General features: G+C 43.2%; 1 protein-coding gene across 2 annotated transcripts in view; it reads left to right on the forward strand.

The window, feature by feature from the left end:
* Positions 1-9,284: 9,284 nt before the first annotated feature.
* Positions 9,285-20,968, forward strand: part of LOC115577166 (E3 ubiquitin-protein ligase Midline-1-like) — a 70,542-nt gene continuing 58,858 nt past the window's right edge. For both annotated transcript variants that reach the window (XM_030410049.1, XM_030410048.1), the window contains exon 1: positions 9,285-9,548. The gene's annotated coding sequence lies outside the window, so the exon portion shown is untranslated. The remainder of the gene's footprint in view (positions 9,549-20,968) is intronic.

Raw genomic sequence — 20,968 nt, forward strand, 5'->3', positions numbered from 1 at the left:
TAGCGCCTTGTCGAAAGTCTAAAAATACACAACAGATATAAATTACCCACGCACATTATCTCGTATTATCATGAGCAGTTTTCTTTCGTCTGGGTCGTGATTCTTGCTAATTAACCTCGTTACACTTTGAACTATCCTGTGGGACCCCCGGGCCATCTATGAGCCGCAGCCAGCGCGCTAATAACCCTCGGTTTTAGAGCGAAATCCCAAAGAGGGGCGACCATTTTGGTAGCGACATCATCAGTTAAACGCTGACATTTGAGAAGGATAAGTAGACTCCCGCAGGAGCGCGGATGTGCTGGCGCCGCAATCTGACGGCATTAACGCCATCGCTTGTCACCGAGCCAGTGAAGTTTCTAGATCGCGCCATAGAGCCCGTGTGATCACGCACATTAGCATATAATAACACTTCCGTCACATGTATTTTAAAGGGTTTAACCATAAAGCTTCTGTTTTGCAGCCTCCGTGCGCTGCCTCTCGCATACAAATGAATCCGGCACTCAGAGAGAAGTATTCTCAGAACTCCACTCGCTGAATACTTCGTGTGCTATTTACTTTGTACTTAAAGTTTAGGAATAATTGTAGCAGAGAAGCCGGGTTTGACTTTTCTAAATGCAAATCGAGACGGGGGGGCCGCGAGGGTATTGTGCCGAGCCAGTCAAATGAGGAAAGGCGAACAAAGAGCAACAAAGAGCAGAGGAGTCACCCATTTTATTAATTGTGTTGGTTCCCGCGGTTGCCCTTTAGAAAAGTCAGTGGACTTAATTAAATTACCACGCACGCTCGAGGAGGAGGAAGCGGTAGGAGAGAGGCCTGTAAAGCAGAGCCTTGCAAGCGTTCGCTCCCTTATCTAATGAGAGCAAGAGCCGCGGCGACGCTCGAAGGTCTTTAAGTGTCCTCCGAGTCCTTCACTTACTCCTATAATATCTGGGTTTAGTATTAAAGAAAAAAAATCTTTGGGTGAATGCAGAGCGGCGACTGCCTAACACGTGAAGGCTTGCATGCGTGTTTCATGGTGAACAGACGCAGCTGGGGCCGATGGGCGCGATATTGCCAATGCTCTCAGCCCTGCCAGCCACTCTCCTAGATAGTGCCCTTTAAACCCTCCGGGTCCTTTCGGAGCGAAGGAATTCTTTTTTCCAGGTCAGCTCGCTTGCTCGCCTCTCACAGCTGAGTCTCGCTGCCTCCTGCTAGCATAGCACATATAGGATAATTAAAGGCGGCGCATGGGTCAAGGGAGTTGGGCGGGAGAAGCTGGCACGGAGTAGCAAGCGGTCATGACATGCGCTCCCTTCCCCCCTACACATGTTCCGAAGCCCTGGGGCATCGCCCTGGGTTATGAGGGCCCAGGGAGGAGGCAGATGCACGCTCGACAATACGCAAGCGAAAAAAAAAAGCCACGGACGACTGGGCACGGAGAGGCAGAGTGCAAGTGCCGGTTTCGGTTGTGGCGCTGCGTCGCAGTGGTAGGGAAGGGGAAAAATGCAGCGGAACGAGAGGAGAGAGCGACGGAGCCAAAGCATTCAGGACAGGGAGAGGTCAGGACACAGCACGGCCCGCTCCGTGTCGGCAGTAATGAAGCCTCAAAAGATTCCAATCCGTATGAAACTGAAGCTCATGGTTTTGACAGCGGGACAGTCATTACAAACTCACGCTGTGCAGCCCTGCACTGTCAAAACCCAGAAAAATGGTTTCAATAAAATCCAGGGAACCAGCAAGCTTTTGATACAGACCAATGCTTCTCTCTGTGCAGGTGCTCACCACAGGGGCAGGTGGTGACTAGCTTGCAGGTGGAGGCAGGCCAGCTCCGTCAAGAATTGGCAGCCCATCGCCAAAGCCCATGAAGACAGTGGAAGAGCAGGGGTGACGTTTTCCCATCCCCTACTCTGTACCCACAACCCTCCTACCCGATCCCGCCTCCCCAGCCCATTTTGGGATACCTCAGATATCCCAAAATGTTGGTAATTTATTGTATATTTTTTGTTTGCTTCTTCAAATAAGTTTGGCCGACACGGGTTTGTTGAACCATGTGTGTTCATCCGACTGCTCATGTATTTTGTCCCTTTTGACATTTCCTTCTCTTTCTTGTTGCCCTTTTGTTTCGGTGAGCAGAGTGCGATATTTATAGTGCAAACGTGGCTTTGAGAAGAAGAATCGTCTGCCAAACCTCCCGGCTCTCGTATTTTTTTTTTTACAAAATATTGTGTCATTGGATGAGTGGGGTTTTTCAGTGTTCATACAATAAAATTAGACATATCGCACCGCTATGAGCAAATAGGTCACCCATGTGCGGTTGCAGGGGCTACAGGCAACACAGTCATGCAGATGTCTGGGAGTTTGCCTCATTCGTCTTCTCCTCTACTTACCATTATCAGTCCCCGAGGACAGTGCGACTTCTTGAGCTTTGAGTCATCCCTCAGCCCTCTTACCTTTTGACTCCTGCTGATTTCTTCGAGTTATGTAAGGAAAGGAGTGAGGAGAAGGGGGGGGGGGGGACGAGTATGTGAGTTATGTGAAACATCTCCGTCTCTGGTCGCACAATTCTTCGGAAAAATGTATAAACAAACATTCAATTTCCCATTTGGCTTCCTTCGTTGCACCCAGCATCCCCCCTCCCCCCCCCCCCCAGCCATGACGCTCCGCTGCCTCTGCAGTCAGCCATGTGCTGGCTGGTTCAATAGAAATTGTTTTTAATAGCACTGCTGATACAGTATGTGGAATATTTATGAGACGACCCAGTGGCAAGGCATAATGTAACCATGTTTAAGTGTAAATGTATGTTACAAAAACAAATTGGCTTCTATTTTCTCAGAGGGGAAAAAGAGAAACGTCTTTGCAGTGTAGCGTGGATAGCTTGTGTAATGTCCATGCTTTTATTTTGACATTACACATTACAATCTTGCCTCTCATTGAATCAAGTTTCCTTGAAATTGTGCTGCAGTTACCAGAGTTAGCACTAACTGCTACTAGCTGGAGCTGCCCTGAGCTAGTTAGCCCAGTTAGCCATCCAGCTAGTGGTTCGGATAGGGAGCTAAGGAACCAGGGGAGTCTGGAGCTTTGAAACAGGCTGGGAATGGTAGCTGGTTAGCATGCTAACTTCTGCAGATATCTCTACAACACAATACATGAACATAATAATATTAACATTGGTATTTATTCACATTCTGGGGATAATTTTAGTCGATTTTCAAAAAAACCCACAAAAATCTTCAATACATCTCCTTTAAACGGTTGCCACCCATCACCATCACATTCTCTGTTTACCCCCTACCTCACCTTAATACCCACAATTGAACTCTACCGCTGAGCGTGATGGGAAATAAACATTCGCGGATGCTTTTCAAAGGGGACAATTTCATTCGGGAGATGTGGCAGCCCATGTTGATGAGCATGACCCGTAAGACCCAACTGTATTAACTCCAAATACCAGCGATGCACTTTTTTTTGCTTTTTCTCTGGCGTACAGATGGGCTAAATGGGTCAACAGACGGTGGATGTGTGTCAGTGACTCCCTCCTGGTAAAGAGCTGACCGCCTGCCTGTGGAGACTCAGCAGAGGCAAAAAAAAAAAAAAAAGCTGCTGACGCTCACTTTAAAGCAGCCTTGACCTGTTTGTTCCACTTCCAAACTGTACACAGTACACAGCTGGAACCCGTGCACCAGCACCGAAATAAACTAACTTTGGAGCATATTGATCGCATTAATTAATCTCTTTGATGTGTAGCACTGTGGAGGTTATAAACTATGCCGTGCGAGGACAGGTTTGCGCCTCGAGGCGGCAGGGTAGCGAGCGGTGACACCCGAGGACCCTGAAGTAACTAAACAAGCCGTAATTAAACTGCAGTTTCCCGACTTTTAAGTTTCTGCTGAGGGGCTCGTGGTAGTTCATGTGGCGGAAGCTTCTGTTCCAACTTACGTTGTCGGGATAAAAAAGTTTGTGTTTTTGCCCTTGTACTTCCAGGAAATCTGAAGAACACATCCTTTTTTCTTCCATCGACACATACCTTTTTTTTTTCGCACATGTGTGGTGGGAAAAGTTCACTTTGTGGCCGCTGGGTTTGAATGTAAACACAGGGATCACACAAAAATGTTTGTTTTACCAGATGGCTTTCGACAGAAGTCAACTTTCCATAGCACACATTTGACCAAGTAATCATAAAAATCCCCAAAAGACATGAAATGATTGTACATTTCCATCCACAAAGATCTGATTTTCATTTCATTTCATTCTCCCTTCAGTGGAAGCATGAGTGGTGTTTACATTACATGCTTCATGTTAATCCTGATTTATTTCACTAAGTCTGTGTTTATAGCACATTGTCACATTTTATTTGGATGCTGCAGCCACCACTTGTTATTTAGGTGTAGAAATGTAAGCTAAGGAAGTTACATTTTTAGTTGACCTTAAAGGGTAACTTGTGGTTTTCGATCTGGACAAACTTTTTCCCATATTTTGTTGAAGTGAAGTGAAATTGTTCCAGGGGTCCAGGGATGTTTTTGCAATTGTGGGATGTAACTGTTCAGGGCGCAACATCCACTGTGTGTTGTATGCTGACACAGGCGTCATCTTCATATGTATCAAAATATGTTATGATGTACTTTCAGTGTATTATTTAAAGTATCTAACAATCTCTATTTGGACAAATATACCATTAACTTCACTTGTATTTAGTTTAACATATATTACCATATAACATATAGTTATATATGCAGAACAGGTTCACGGAAAGAACCCTATGGAGAAATCATTTGTTTTCTTATTTTTTGCCTTTCGCTTGGTGGGATTTTGTCCTTGCTATTGTGTCTAAGGAAGCTTTCATGAAGGAAAAGTATTGCTCTGAAGTCTTCCTAAACTTGCAGGAAGACATCGGGGGAAAGTTGAGAGAGAGTTGGACAGAGTGGTGCCATGAAGAGTTTGTAATGTTGGAGAACATAAAGCACAAGTTGGTGTCATCTAAGGTAAAAATAATTATGTTTGCTTATTTCCAAATTGCGCCGACAGAATGTCGAGCCGCACTTTGGCACATTGAATCTGCAGTCTGACTGAGATTACTTCTGGCATCCAATGAGGCGAAGAAATCAAGCAAAGCTCCTTTCCACGATGTTGTCAGACACACTAATATAACTATAACAGTCAGACACAGTCAGTTGTTGCAAAAACAGGCACATTTAGTGGCCATGTGTTGACGTTGCACAATTTCCACAAAGGATCGCATTGCAGCTTGCCTCCAGAACTTCTGAACAGGACTTTACCAACTTCCAAAATTGATTTGTTTTACAGTCAGTGCCCAGCAATGTATGGCATAAAAGTATATTTGTATTTTCTAGGAGATTCGAGACATGGATAGCGCTTGTGCTCAATAGATGATTGGGGTCGAGGAGAGGGATGAAAAGGGTGTCACCTACACAGGTCTGCACAGGATATTGAATTTGTGACGGTGGCAGAGTGGCATGGTCTTGTTCCTGAACCTCAGTCATAATAGCTTCATTGCGACACACATACAGTTTCCCTTCAGGGACCTTTTCAGGTACTGGGTAACTGTGCATCTACCATCTGTATTTTTTCCCACCATTTCAATCTTCAGCCAGAACTGGACAAGTGACAAAAGTTTCTTTTTAAAAAAAACCTTGAAACTCCAGCAGCCTGACACAGCTGGTACGCTGGTTATAAAAATGAAACCAATTCGCCCACTCACCTCGAGGTTGAAGTAATGTGACACACAACGGGCCTCTCACAGTACAGTATGTTCCATTGCAGAAAGAAAGAAAGGATGGAAGCATTAGAAAAGTGCCAGAGGTTGGCATGCAACATATAGACTGATCTATGAGCCCTGGGGAGGTATAGACAGCTGCTACCCTGCAGAAAGCAATGATGGAACGTGTGTGAATGTTTCATAAGAGCTAGGCCTGTGCTATGTCTGTTCCCTCAGTGATCACACATGATACCGCAGCGCTGTTTATTGAACACCAGGGCAGCCCTTATCAAACCGGTGTGCAACAGAAGGGCCGTTTGCTGTAGGTGAGTTACCCTTTCAGCAAAAACGGCAAATGGATGCATGTGCATAATCTGACTTTGGTGAAACACATGGCAGACCGAAGGCCTTCTCCTGGGTGGCCTGTAAGATTATCCCACCACTTCCCTGGCAAAGCGGCACATCTCAAGATTATCTCCCTACATGTCCATGGGCACGAGGGAGGCGGGCACAGACTCAGACATCGGCTCTACGTCCTCTGTAATCTTCATGGTACCAACTGGTCGTCACTCAAAGGCATGGCACATTCGGTCATTCAGTATTCACTTTAATCGTCTTTTTTGTTGGTGTTTTTTTTCACCAGCGCTGAAGCAGATGATTAGGCATGCCTGCCCTCATCAGCAAGTCTTAGGCTCCCTGGTGGAGCTTGACTTAGCTGCTGATCATGTTGTTAGTTTAGGATTTGAATGACCTAAGCTGTTCCAACAGCCCCTCTGTCAGCAGGGGGGGTGGGGTCCAAATTGCTTTCCTAAAGCAGACTATGGGCAAATTGGTTAATCTCTATGCCCAACTATCTGAATTCCTCCACAAACACGTTTGTCCTGGCTGCATAATGGCAGCAGAGCGATGCCAACTAGAAGAAAAGGACTCATTCATGCATTTGTGCCGAGTTACATTTCACTGGCCTGCTTTGTGTGGATAGCTCTGTACACCGACCTGCAGACTGGTTTGCAGCCTCAGGTCCCTTCAAGTCTGGTCGGAGACATCAGAGGGAGGGCAGTGTGTGTCAGTAAAAGGTTTCTGCCGCAGACTGCAGAGAACTGACTGGAAGTTTTGACATATTTGAGGTTTAAGTGTTTTGAAGCTTGGATCTGGGCACATCCATTCTCACCATCTTTGCTGTAGCTACCAAAATAATCCTAGCACTGGTTAGAGCTCCGCTGGGGTAAACAGCACATTTGATCGTGATAGTCGGAGACACCTGTCAATCAAGGGAACATGCCCACACACTGCCTTTGAACCCTTACGTTTCTATTAATAAAGAGGACAAAAAAAAAGTTGAAATAACCATCAGCGCAGCCGTGTCACAAGAAGTAACAACTGTTTGTTTATCTGTCTATATTCCAACGTGTCAGATTTTCACTTGTGTCTATTCACCTCATTATGGCAACAATAGTGGCTCCTCAATAGTCCCTCGGGGTCCTTCAAGAAATCGAATTAGAAGTGGGGTCATTTTCTCATAAGTTTATATATAATCGGACTTTGTTTTGAAACCAGTGGGGAAACCAGAAAGAATGCAGGTTTAGGGCACTTCGACATTGGCTACACTTTTCAGACTCATAATCTCCGTCAGCATTTTGTGCACTCAGTGGATCTACAAATGGGTAGCATGATGAAACCTGAACCGGTTCCATTCATAAAAGAAGACACAGTGGGATGTGGTCAGAAGCTTAGACATAGCTGGGAGTTGGACTTTTCTGGTAAAGACTTGTTTTTGTTATGCATATGGTTCCCAAAGGTCTGAAATTAACTCTCATGCCACAGTATGAAGGGTGTATAATCTGAAAAGCTACATTTGCTTTTAAGAGATAGCGAGGCCCTCCTTGTAAAAGCTACTCACCCTCTTACTATCTTTGTAGCTTTTTCATTTAAGCATTTATGTGCTGATCCCTAAATTCTAACATTAGGGACCTGCTCTTTACAGGTGGTCACGAGAAGGCGAAGGCACATGATTAATTCATCCTCTTTAATACATAACTATGAGACACTTACGACTAAACTGTTTTTAGCCAAGGTAGTGGTGTGACTCGAGGGATAGCAACTTCAAGTCTGTTGGTCCAACACTTTGATTCGGACTGAAATATCTTAAAATCTTTTTTTTTTTTCCTGCTAACTGGAAAAATTGAGCACGTTAACACTTGAAGCTTAGATTGTGATCATGGTTAACATGGATACCTGCTAAAACGTCAGCATGTTAGCCTTGGCACTGTGAACATGTTAGCATGCTCATGTTAGCATGTGGCTCAAAGTACCACTGTGTCTAAGCCTGTGCAGCCTCACAGCGATGTTAGCAAATAAGGCTAGTAGATACTAGTAAATATAAGCATTAGGATCTTTCTCTGTCGAGGTTACCTTGATTGACAAATATAACGTAGCTTTCTTTTTGGTGTGTGGCTTCAAGACGTTCAAAACAGTTTTCTATAGTGTTTCCATGAGTTGATTATGTGTAAACAATGGTATCATCAGCAAACATGGAGAAAATGTCTCAGTTTTAAACACGTTGCCGATCATAACATGAAAATATGATAAGAGTGCAGATTCTTGGGACCATTACTCTTAAGTTGGAACGAGAGTGTCACATTCAGTTAAAGACAAGGGAAAAAATGTGAACCATTAGCGATAAAGATTCATTAAAACTGAACCTGAAGTGTTCCATGTGGTCGACACGTTGATACCGAGACTTTTCCTTCCCGCCAAGACCAAAGTGGTTGGGTCTACAATATTTTTCTTGTCTCGATACGAGAATGCCCAACTTTAAACACCAGCAATTGGCAAATCAAATATTTTGTATTCCTCTTTAACAACCCAGTTTAAGCCCAAAAGCGCCTCAAGTTTAAACCGTGGAGTTTTAGTTTGAAAATGAAAACATTTGCTGATCCTGCCGCTCCGCGCTTCCAATCCCCTCGGGGTGACAAGCGCTAAAAGTTAAAAGCAATTCAAAGCTGGGGAAAAATTGCAAACATTACTAAAAATTGAGGCAGTTTGCATCAGCTTTTTATGCAAGGGGAAAAAAAAGAATGACATGTGGAGTGTAATATCTTCTGTAATCAGCAAATGGCTGCACAGCATGATCCCCTCATTAGGTTCAATTGAGGTAATGTGAGTGAAACTCTGAGCTCAAAATTCATTTTGGGACTTGATCTTTGTTGGTGCTGGCTTAGCAGTCTCTGGAAACTGGACACACGCCTCTGAAAGTGATCCATCCACATTTTCCACTGGAGATATGGGTTCTTAATTTTTTTCCCCCATTAGCGGGACGAGATCCCTGGAAGGTGTGGTAGATGAGCCAAGATGCTGGATATCGTCTCCCGCCTCACCATCCATCTGCTGCGGATCAGACACGCGAAAAGGGGGCCAAGAAGCTCAATGTTCCACGTAATGGAGGCATGAGTTTTCCCAACCGCTGGACAAAGCACTTGCAGCGCCAGTTTCCTCAGTTCGCTTCACGCTCGCCTGAGCCTGAACACATGACAAGTAAAACCCGAAGGCACGGGTTGGGGGGGAGGAGGAGGAGAAGGAGGAGGAGGGTGTGTAAAGCTGAACAGGAGGAGGAGGAGGAGGAGGGATGCAAGAAAAGATTCTAAGTGTTTTGATTTGCGTGTGCGCTGTGCGTGGATGCACAAATCTACGTCCTCTCTCTCACCTCCTGCTCCATCTCTCTAACTCTCTCTCTTTTCCTCTCTCTCTCCCTCGCTCTCTCTCCCCCTCTCTCCAAGGTTACTATTGTTTTCCCAGACTGGAATCACTGCACGCTTCTCTTCTTTTCTGTCGGAGGACCATGTGAGCCCTCTTGAATGTAAGTGCCTCCTTTGTTACTTAATTCACTTTCATTGGGTCCATTCCTTCAGTGGCAATAGGTTTCAGGGTCTTTTTTTTTTCTTTCTTACCTCGCAGCACATGCACAATGGGCTGTCATACATCGGAGGGGTGGAGTGGGTCGGGACGGGATGGGATAGGATGGGGTGGGGGGGTGTTTAAGGGGCTTGATTGCTCCATGTGGTCTAAGCGTGGGAGTTGAATGCACGTGTACGCTGCTGTCATTGTCTCGGCGTGGCTTTTTTGCGCCGCTTTTGTCTTTACTTTGTAACTCGATTTTGTGTGTCGCATGTGTTGTTCATTGACTTTTTGGTTGGCTTGGCATTGTTTGTATTTGGTAAACATGTGCTTCACTGTAGATTTAACTCTCAATAGATTGTGCACTACATTTTCTGAAACACGTACGCATGTAAACAATAGAATCCAATCGTTTGTTTAAACATAAAAATAACTGTAAGTTAGTGAATCAAACCATGGTTATGACCAATTTCAAGGTACAAAAAAAACAACATTACAAATTATGTCATCAGCATCCATAAATGTCTAATCCTGACCCTACCCCACATAATAGCCACTACACAAAAACTAATCCATTGGGTTGCAATACATTTGGATGTTTTGGTGATTAAAAGTTTACATTGTTTGCTCAAAATGCTTCATAATACCACGACAAGCTTTTACTGTAAACAGATTGATGCACTTGATTTCTGAAAGGTGCACACATGTAAACAGTATGTTACGTATATGTAAATGAGAACATTCAATAATGTCTCGTTTAGATATGGTAAAATAATTAGCTGACCAACAAGCCTAACAAATCATTTCATTGTCATCCGTGATCTCTAACCCTGACCCCAGCCCTAACCCAGACCCAGAACCTAACCCTTACCCAAACACCAACTCTACACATAGCCCCTGCACTTTAACTAATCGCCTTGATTCCAACACATTTGTCTTCTTTTTGGTCACATCCAACCAAAATCACCAAAGTATGTGTGTGAGTATTTTTATCATCTTCAACCAAAGTTGAGGACTACAACCATCTGCTCCGTCTTTCAATCTAAATTCACAGTGTTTATGTTGCACCACTGGCTTCCTAGCTTTACCCCGGAGGGCTTATGTTTATACTAAAATATGGTCCAATTTATTCTTTGTTCTCTGTGCACATGAGCCTAGAGACAAATTGCTTGTTTGGACTCATGTCCATATTATGGAAGCCAATGTTCCAAAGTCAAAGTGAATATATGATAAGGCTAAATCTCCCGCTCGTCAGTATAATAGGCCTTGTTTGCTGGCTTTTTGCAGTGACCTCATCTTTGAATCATGAGGATGCGGCTTACATTTTTTAGGCATAAACACACTCAAGACATATACTTTGATTTATCTCCACGCATGGAGAAACTGACAGAATCTGCGAATACGAAGATGAGGGGACTCTTTCGGCTCGCTCCACCAGCTGTCAAAAGTTGCTAATGCTGAATAATGTAAGCAACGATTTGAAGGCACAGGCAAAATCTTTGTACTGCTTGCATTTTAATGCATGCAAATATGTACCCACTCTGCAGAGATAAAAAAAAAAAAAAAGTACAGATCAACTTCATGTGATAAGTCGTTAAAAAACTCCTCCAGGTCTGCACGAATCTCTGCGAGGTTTTGGCGTTAAGCCTCCTCCTGTGCTTCACTTCAATGCGATGTGTTTGAAGCAGATCGCGGATGACAGGGTCGATAAATAATACAAATAGTGTATACATGCTGTTATCAATAATGGAAAGCTTAAGTTCAGCTGAATGCTGATGTCTGTGGTAAACGCTTGTTTACCTGCATCACTATTTCGGAATTTATATTAGTGATTTCCCGTTTTAAAAGTCACAATGGGCTCGACACGTTAGTGTTTGTGTTTTTGGTGCCGGCCTTTAAGAAAACCCTCAGATATAAATATTGAATCCCAATGTAAAATGCATTTAGCATCTGGTGCAGTCGGTGGGATTTCTCTGTGGCTGATTGAGCAGCATGAATCTACAACTTACTTAAGTGCAAGATAAATGAAACATGTCTTTGCAGTGGACCAGAGGACTGTGGGAATGTTTTAACGGATCTAAATTTGACTGATTTAAGATGGAGTTTGTTTTTTTAAGGAAATATTTTACTTTTCTCACAACGCCCAAAGGCACTATAAATAATGCTCATCTTCCGTAAATTTGGTTCTCTGAGGTCCTGGTAATGCATTGACTTTTTTTTTTTTCCTTTTCCTAAAGATGGACGAAATGTTTCATTATTCACTCCCAACCAGAAGCTGTCTGACTTAGCCGTTACCGCCGTGGTCATGGAGGTATTCGCAGTACGTTCCCACTCCCTTTTCTCTCCCCATCATGGATTCCAAACACTAGATTCTCCTTATCAGTGCTGACATGTGGAGAGGGAGGTGTCGGGCGGATGCAGCAGGATGTGACAGTTGCGTACCTGGAGCTACTGGCGCTGAGCTAAAATGAGGTGAAACGGCGTGTGGAGGAAGGTTCGGATACGTGACACTAACCTAGAGGCAGAGATGCGCGTTCCTGGCAAATCACGTTGGGAGTTGAGGTGTCGGCGAACACGGCATAGATAGTGAAATATCTTGTTAAGGGTTAGTTGTCTCTTCTTTGTTCATTAACTGCTAATTCTAGCTCCCCAGTTATCTGCCTGATTATCCCTCACACTTTTTCCATTTTCCCCAGGAAAAAGACAACACATTCAGTTATTTTTTTGTTATGAACAGGGACAGTTTAGCACACACTAAAATTGTTCCTGCATCCCAAATAATGTTCAGTTCTAACAGCCTCTTTGCCGTATTTGGAGCCCAGCAGGGTATCAAGCTAGGAGGCCCTGGCATCGTCAACTGCCAATGTGTCTAATCTCTTTCATGCCCAGCCAAGCCCCCCACATTCCAGCTTTAAAATCCCATCTCTCCGCTGTGGACTCCAGGGCTTGGCATTCACATTTCAGCTCCCCTACAGTCGAAAAAATCTGGCTCATGGCCACCTCCTTGTCTTAGACCAAAGCTCAAGAAAATTAGTTTGAATAGAGAGAAAAGGACAGTGGGGAGAAGTTTGGAGGGAAGTAAGTGGGAGTTTAAATGCGAGTCGAGGCATTTTATTTGCAACGACGCCCTTTCATCCACCCTGGGGCTATTGGACTCTGTGAATGGGCCGGTTTGTTCTACGGCTGACCAAACATGACACTTGAATGTTTATCTGCACAATGACAAAGCTTGAGAGAACCAAAGACACTTGGTGATGAGATGGACCGTGAACTAGTCAAGTGCCCCGTTCTGTTCCGTGCCCGGCTAAACACAGAGCTTTGGCTTCCCCCGCAGCTTTGGCTGGGTCGGCGATCCAACTTCTCTCAATACATTGTGCTCTTGTGCCAGCCACTGGAAGATAATAGTGGACTCTTGCTATTGTTAAAAGGTGCTGGGAACCAGAGAGTACACTACTGCTGCGAGAACCCACAGTGTGATCATAATTTTTAATAGAACAGAAAGGGGTGACTTATTCTAGGCCTAAATATAAAAGTTAACTTCCTATCGATGGTAGCCGGTGATTGCTAAACTTACTGGCATGATGTCAATTTGATGTCTACAACCACAAAACTTCAACATTCAGTTGAAACTTAGGTGGCAACCAAGTTGATATTTTTACAACATAAGCAGGAAGACAGAAATGAGACATGAGACAAAGCTATAGGGGCTGTGTTGGTGAGCATGTTGTTTCCTGTACCAGTGATTATGGCTGCGACTGATGATTACATTCATCATCAATGGATCAGCTGATTATTTTCACTATAAATCAGTTGACAGTTTAGTCTATAAAACCTCCAAACAGAGGCTTTGTCCTCACTGCAGCGGCCCAGGTTTTGAGTCTGACCTATGGCCCTTTGCTGCATCAAATATACATTAAACACCTTATTTACAATGACCCCTCAATTATGGCTATCAAACACTTGCATCAAAGATATGTAATGCAAACAAGACACGAGGTAGGTGATAGGTGCAATACCAAAGAATTGACTATGCAGCCACGATCGCATTAGCTGGCCTTGCCTGGATTGGGAGCATTGTTGTTGGTTAGTATTGGACTTATCCCCTCTTTGAGGTACAAAGCGGCTAGGCACTAGCTGGTTAGCATGCTAACCTCAATATATATCTGACTGAAATGGTAAACTTACTGGAGAAAGCAATACATATAAATAGCCCCAAGCGTTTTTCTGCATCATAATCAGTATTCATTATATATATATATATATATATATATATATATATATATATATATATATATATATATATATACACACACACATATATACACTCTGGACCTTTCTATGCAATCCAGAAAGGCTGGTTTGAGTAGCAGGTTGAGTTATCACAGCCATAATCATTTTAAGAGCCTGCTTCTGTTTTTTGACGACTCCCTCTGCATTGGCACCCCTGCTGAGCCAGCTCAGTGTTTGCATTTGAAAGAACGAGTAAGCTGAGTTTTTTCACACAAAAAAACACTGAAGTAACACCAGATGCGCAAAGTCATCGACATGAAGCATTAGTCTGTCCAGTCCGTCCCGTTCTCTGACCTTTTACGACGTCACTTTCCTGGGAAACAACTGCCAACAGAAAAGCGCCGGAAGAGCTGACAGGACAGCAGCCAAACAAAATGTCTGAACTTGGCAAGGAATTCCTGAAAAGAATCTGGCAGTGAAATACTGAAAATACAGTGAATGTACTGGACGAAAATAGTTCTCCGCCGGGTTCCATGAGCAGTGTGCAGGTAGAAAAAACTGCTTTTATTGATTTGTTTGTTTCATTTCTGCTATATCTTTATAAATCCTTACCACAAACAGGTAAGCTCATAGATCAATCATAGATGTTGTTAAGTACACAAGATGTAGAGAGTAGACGATTGATATGCTGCCTTAGGGAATAATGCTTCACTTAAATGCACCAGAGGGGAAAAAACAAACAACTTCAAGGTCATGGGTTAAAGACAATGACTGAACAGATGGTGAGTGTGTTACCACTGAATGGCTGAGTGATGATCCCATAGCCTTTGCAGTCAACAAAACCTCATTCTAGATTTGCACCCCGATAGAATACAATAGAAGAGACCACAGAAAGTAATTCAACCAGGATCATCCTCAACCACACAATAGCTGACACTATTTGTCTCATCCAGTTTACAAAGTCTGTGTGGCCTTTCAGCTTAGTATGTCATTGATTACTGCCGCAGCTCGGCCTGCATACTGCTGCCCGCATTAATTGGCTCTTTGATTAGCTGAAGCTCAAAGTCAATGTCTGGATCGATGTGTCCTCGTGGAGAATTCATAAACTGGGAGAGCAGTGTCGTTAGATCACAAGCGTGGTCACATAATTTATGTGCACTTTCATTACTGTATTGTTATAGCGGATTCTCCAGATCCAAGGTTGTGGTTTGTAACCAAAACCTTACAGCACACAAGTGTCACTTGTCACCAGTAAGTAGCTCTTTTTATAGCGCAGCATATGAAATTACTTCTAAAAAGGTTACTTCTCTGACTCTTAGCTCCCCTTTCGTCGTACTTCATATTGACTCTAGCATCGGTTTTGCACGTAAAGGGCTCTGTGATCAACACAAAACAAACAGTTTATGACTTTTGGACTTTTTTGTGAAACCACTGCAGTTTGGATAGGTTTAGGCACACAAAATACTTGTTTAGGGTTTAGCCATCAAAACTACGATGTTGGGTTTAGGTAAAGATCCCCCTTTGGGTTGAAATAACTTTCAGTCACACAACTGATATGCTGGATGGGTAACAAGTGAAGGCAGTCAGTAATGAGAAAAGATTCAGACTTTACGTACTTTATACTCCTGCACAAGAGGATCATTCAAGAAGTGATGCTAGAGGGGAACTTTAGCGTCAGAATCGGAAGGGTATGGCCACTGACCAGGCTGCTGTATCTAACTCATTGGGAATGAGAAGGGGAAAATCCTCTCGGTTTGGACCTGGACCGGGGTAGCCTCCTGGGGGATCCAGAGTGATGACAGGCTGACAACTGGGATGCAGTTTTGGTAATTTTGCAAACGAGTGGGATGGCATCCTTGCTCATACCACCGCAGATCGCCTTCTGATTACAATGGTATGTTTCGGGGGTGACAACAAAACTTCTAGCAAACTTTGTCTCAGTCCAATAAACTAAAAGACCAAAAACAAACCAAAACAAATATTTCTTTAACAAAAGGACAGCGAAAATTCAGCAAAGCACTGGAGACAAATGAGGTTTTCTGCAACCACTCACAGCGTTGCCACCAATTACAAAAAACAGATCTAAACATTGTGGTGCACCCAGTGCTCCCAATTCAAAAACAACAGTCTTAGTCAGCATGTACAATTGTATTATTACCCAGACAACCAATACAAAAGATTATATTGTTCAAAGACAAATCCAATGCAGAGGCTTGTAAAATAACAAGTGGACGAGTCGGCCTTTATGACCAGCTATAAAAAACAATTGGATTCGTGTCTGAACAAAGCAATGCAGTCTGACGGATGATTTTATGACTGTTTGTCCATGTTTTCCTCGAAAGGAACAGAAGAATGTGTCTTGTCAACAGGGTTACTCAGAAACCACCCTGTCTGAACAAAACTGCACCCAATGCAATGTTAAATGGCGAGTTAAGCTCAATATCTTGGAGGATAATTCAACTGCATCACAAATTTGGTTGCACTGGCCAAATTACTTACTGCAAATGATCAATACGCATTCCCATAAGGACGTCGGAAACTACTCTTAATTCAGTGATTAAGTCAAGCAAAAATCGTTACTGAGTAGATTGAGGCATGGCTTTATTATCTGTAAATCCTCCATGGCATTCTGCCAGGAGCATAGGCAGCTCTATCTAGATTGTTAATCATGAAATGTTGAATCTTTTTGTAAATTACTTGGCTAGCTCGCCAACATAAAATATCCCAAGAGAGAGAAAAGGCTTTAAGTTTCTGATGAAGCTCAAGGCTGACATGGACAACACAATGTTTAACAGAACTAGCTAAACAAAGTAAAAGCAAAGTACCAAAAAAAAAAACCAACAAAAAAACAAGTATCAAATCAAAAGACAAGGGTACAAACCAGGTATGACATTTGGGGATAAAAGCCAGTAAAACACAATAAGAGGAACAGACTCTGGGAAACTCAACAGACAAACCGACAAAGACGGCAAGGAGCACGCAAACTATATACACAAAGGCTGATTAACTAATAGGACACAGGTGAACACAGAGAAAAAAGGGCGGGAAATCACACAAAGGAAGGAAGTGACGAGCAAAACATGAACTTCCAAATAAAACAGGAAATAACAAAACCACAAACTGAAACTATGACACAGGAATCAAGATCCGTAAAGAAACACACTTTATCCTTTGCCATAGGCATAGAATTAGTGTTCTTTCTTCAGGTTGTTGATGAGTGATTTGTTCAAACTCTTCTTACCACACTTTTTAAACTGCTGCACTGTTTTTTCACGGCGTCTTCTCTTGCATTTCAGGTTAGTGTGCTGATTTTATTGGTTAATTGCTCATTGCTTTTTCTTTTATCTTGAGTATATGTGACCGTAAAACGCACATCTGTAAGCCTAGTCGAGTGTAGTCCACATTTCGGTGTATGATACATTTTATTGTGACCATCATGTCAGGTGGATGGATCTAGGCAAAGTACAAGAAAGCACAAACACAGATTTTGACAAATTTGTGCTCAAAGTGTGAAAAAAATGTTCTTTTCTGTGCAATAAGGTGGCGCAACAAGTCAGTCAACGTCTTGAGCACAGTTCGATGGAACCATTTTTCATCTGCTGCTGCATCTACAGCTTCATTTGAGAGAGGCTGATGCGGGGAGGGTCAAATACTTGAACAAAACACTGAGATTCTCTCTTTTTTCAGCCGCATGGTTAAGAATGGACTCCCTTGTGCGAACAGATTACCGTGGCTCAGATTGTATAAAGCCGTGCATTCCAAGGAGAGTAATGCAATATCACTAATGGTCCTACAGATCGTCCTGTTTGTTTGGGAGAGCAGCAATGAAACACACACAAAGTATGCGCACAGTCACACAGTGTCTCTTTGAAAGCTTTGGAAAACTGCCGTGGGTGGTTTATTGATCGTACCTCAGAGGTCAGTGTGTGTGTGTGTGTGTGTGTGTGTGTGTGTGTGTGTGTGTGTGTGTGTGTGTGTGTGTGCGCGCGCGACTGGCACTGTTTATCTGTGCTGGTGTTAGAAGAATAGAGACGAGGTGTCGGCTCTGCCTGAGGGAGCAGCTCGAGCTCGATAAAGAAACAAGACATGTAGAGAGGGCAAGCAACCATGTTGAAAGCAAATGTCATTCGCCTTAAGAAGGCTTGTCCCCCGGCATGCAACCCTGTGGGCCGGAACAACTACCTGTCTGTGTGCCTGACTGTCTGCCTGCCTAAATAGAAGTGACTGAGATATTTTTATCAACCTCTTGAGCTTTTCTATCTGCAAGCGACTGATTTTCTTAAGTACCCAGATTTGCTATCAAAAGTGGGCTGAGTTTGAAACAGATGAAACTTAATTTTGACCAATTTCAAATCAGACATGGCTTGATTAGCAACTGTCAAGGTCCTGGGTTCAAATCCAAGGTCTGTTTATATCTGCTCAGTTTCCTTAGCAAGCCCCTATTTTTTCCAATCACCCGAAGATTTAAATTGGCGTGCATTTGTTCTATTTGACGGACTGGCAATGTGTTCTTGGTTTACAATCCTTCACATCCATTTGCCTCTTTTACACACCCCAGATCCTGCAACACTGGCGTAAAAAAAGGTCCCCTTTCAAATCGCTTGCCTTGCGCCACAAAGTGTTGATATATTTTATCCAGAACAACAAGACAGACTCAGGATGTTTGAGGGGTAGGGGCCAAACAAAGAGGTAAAACCACCCCTCCCCCAGGTCCATCAGTGGTTCATCCCCTGACAACCTTGCACTGGATAAGCAGGTAGAGATAAATGTCATAATGGCAAAAAAAGCTCACTTTTCAAATGCAAAATCTTGCCTTTTTGCAATTCAGATTATTTGTAATCGTACTCCGGACGTATGCCCGTCCTATATCCTACAACTGACAATGATAACTATGATTTCGAACAGCAAATAGCATTTTCAATCAGCATGCTGAAAAAACAATGCCAGGTCACAAAATACTGATACTGAATTTTGTCGTGCAACCAATTCATGATTAAACTTTTTTTTGGCCCTCGCAGTAGATAAACACACATTTTCCAGAGAGTAGATTCGGGGAACATCGCGCTCACCATCGACAGTGACCTGTAGCATGAAACAGGATGTTTTTTAACGTACTAACCCTCATATCATTAACCAAAAACTTGCTCTAACTATGACCAAAGGGCGACTGTGACCTGTGACAAATTGTCATCTCTCGAACAGCGGTTCTCAATCTTTCACATCAAGAAGAGCCCAGGGTTCCCCAAGAACCGTGCTTTTAAATGTTTGATTACATGACGTGAATGAATCCCACGTCTCAAACAATCATACATTCTGACATTGTGTTACTTATTGATAGAATTATGACGACAATAAATAATTTCCCGGAACACACTCAACTCCATTCTGAGAACCACCGCTCTCTGAGGCAGGGTTGCATATGCACATGTTCACATGCCATGAAGATTATTTTGCATTGCATTGCCATTGCATCAATCGTTATCCATCAAAAGAGGGGATGATAGCCGTTTGCCCTATTTCTGTCAGTCAAACGCTTTTAAAGATCAATGAGAGTATAAAGGAAACTTTAAGCTCCTCTTCAAAATCACTTCTTTATGTGTAGTGCTCAATAGCTGATCTTGAAGTGTAGTCATAAACAGGAAACACTGAAGAGTTTAATTTGATTGATTTGGATTCTTTAAAGGTTGGACGAACTGGATCATTGATTGTATCTTTGAGAAGCCCCTAAAGCGACCGAAACGGATCTGTTGGAATTTTTTAAAATCACACCTGAGTCCAAACAACTTCATTAATAATTCAAACCGTCAAAGATCCCACTGAGACCATCATTTATTCCATTTATAATTCATCGCTGTCTTATACTGTAGTCACAGTGGCATCCCACTGTACCAAGCCCCCTCCCCACCTTCATACAAAATGCATGCCCTCTGATTAATGCCCCAGCTTCCGATATCTCTCTGCATCCCAAGCTAGCATCTCTGCCTCTTCTCATGGCGGCAGAAGATACATGCATTCACTACGAGCCAAGGAAGATGTTCCCACTTCCTACTATATGTGCGAGTGTGTGCGCCCTCCCCGTCACAGGTGATGGCAGGCCCCATAAATCAGAATATTTTCTTACTTCCAGGTGGACTATAGTGCATTAACCATTGCATTACATTGCATTGCAGTACTGCGCAACACTGCAGTCAGGAGAGCATGGGAGGTCGGGGAGCCTGACTTTTACTCATAACTTATTCATGCTTCACGCAGTCATTCGGCACACCTGGGAAAAAGTCAATTCTTTTCACGGCAGGGAGGCTCATCGAAGGCAGCGGTATGGGGTTTTAAAATAACAACTTGCATGTTCCCTATCACCTCTGCAAGTTATTTTGTACCCAAACTGAGGTACGGTATTATGAATGCATTTATGTGACCACAGGAGGAACCGGCGTCTCAGCTGGAGCAGTTTCAGGCTCGGCTGATTGAATCATTGGCGCCATTATAGGAGCGATTCATCATGAAAGGTCACAAGTGTGGGACATCATGTAACTTTCAGTATTGCTGTTATTTCCCGGCCTTATAAACATTACTTCTACTTGAGCTGGTTTTTCATCCCAGCAACGGGTTAAGAGCTTCTGATTTTATATATCAGGGCTGTGATTATACTGAAATGAATCGGTTTTGACCTCCATTTCCAGTGGAATGAGGACTTTTCAGTTATACAACTTCCAGGGACAAATTGTGATTGGGTGCACAATACAAGCGGCTCTTTGTGGAGAGTTACGTTCACTAATTGGAGAGTTAGACATCGCACATAATTAGGATTTTAATTTGAAAAGCGGTGTGTTGCATGACTGTACCCAACAGGAGATTATAAGGATGATAAAATGATTAATAGTCATTTGCGCCACCCGATCCCGATTGTGTAAATGTGCATTTCTGCAAACCAGGGATATGTTGCAACTTAACGTTCTTTGGGTTTCATTTTGTGACAATGCTGTGCCTATGATCTGGTCAGATTAGGCATGAATACCTCTCGAAAGAAAAAGATCCATGTTTTAGCTTCAAATACCTGTTTTGGTCACAACAGACATATCTGGGAATTGTCCGAAGGGCTCCTTAAAGAGGTCATATTATGCTTTTTGGGTTTTTGCCTTTCCTTGATTGTGC

This window comes from Sparus aurata, chromosome 24, assembly GCF_900880675.1.
Source record: "Sparus aurata chromosome 24, fSpaAur1.1, whole genome shotgun sequence".
In the NCBI taxonomy this organism is placed as follows: domain Eukaryota; kingdom Metazoa; phylum Chordata; class Actinopteri; order Spariformes; family Sparidae; genus Sparus; species Sparus aurata.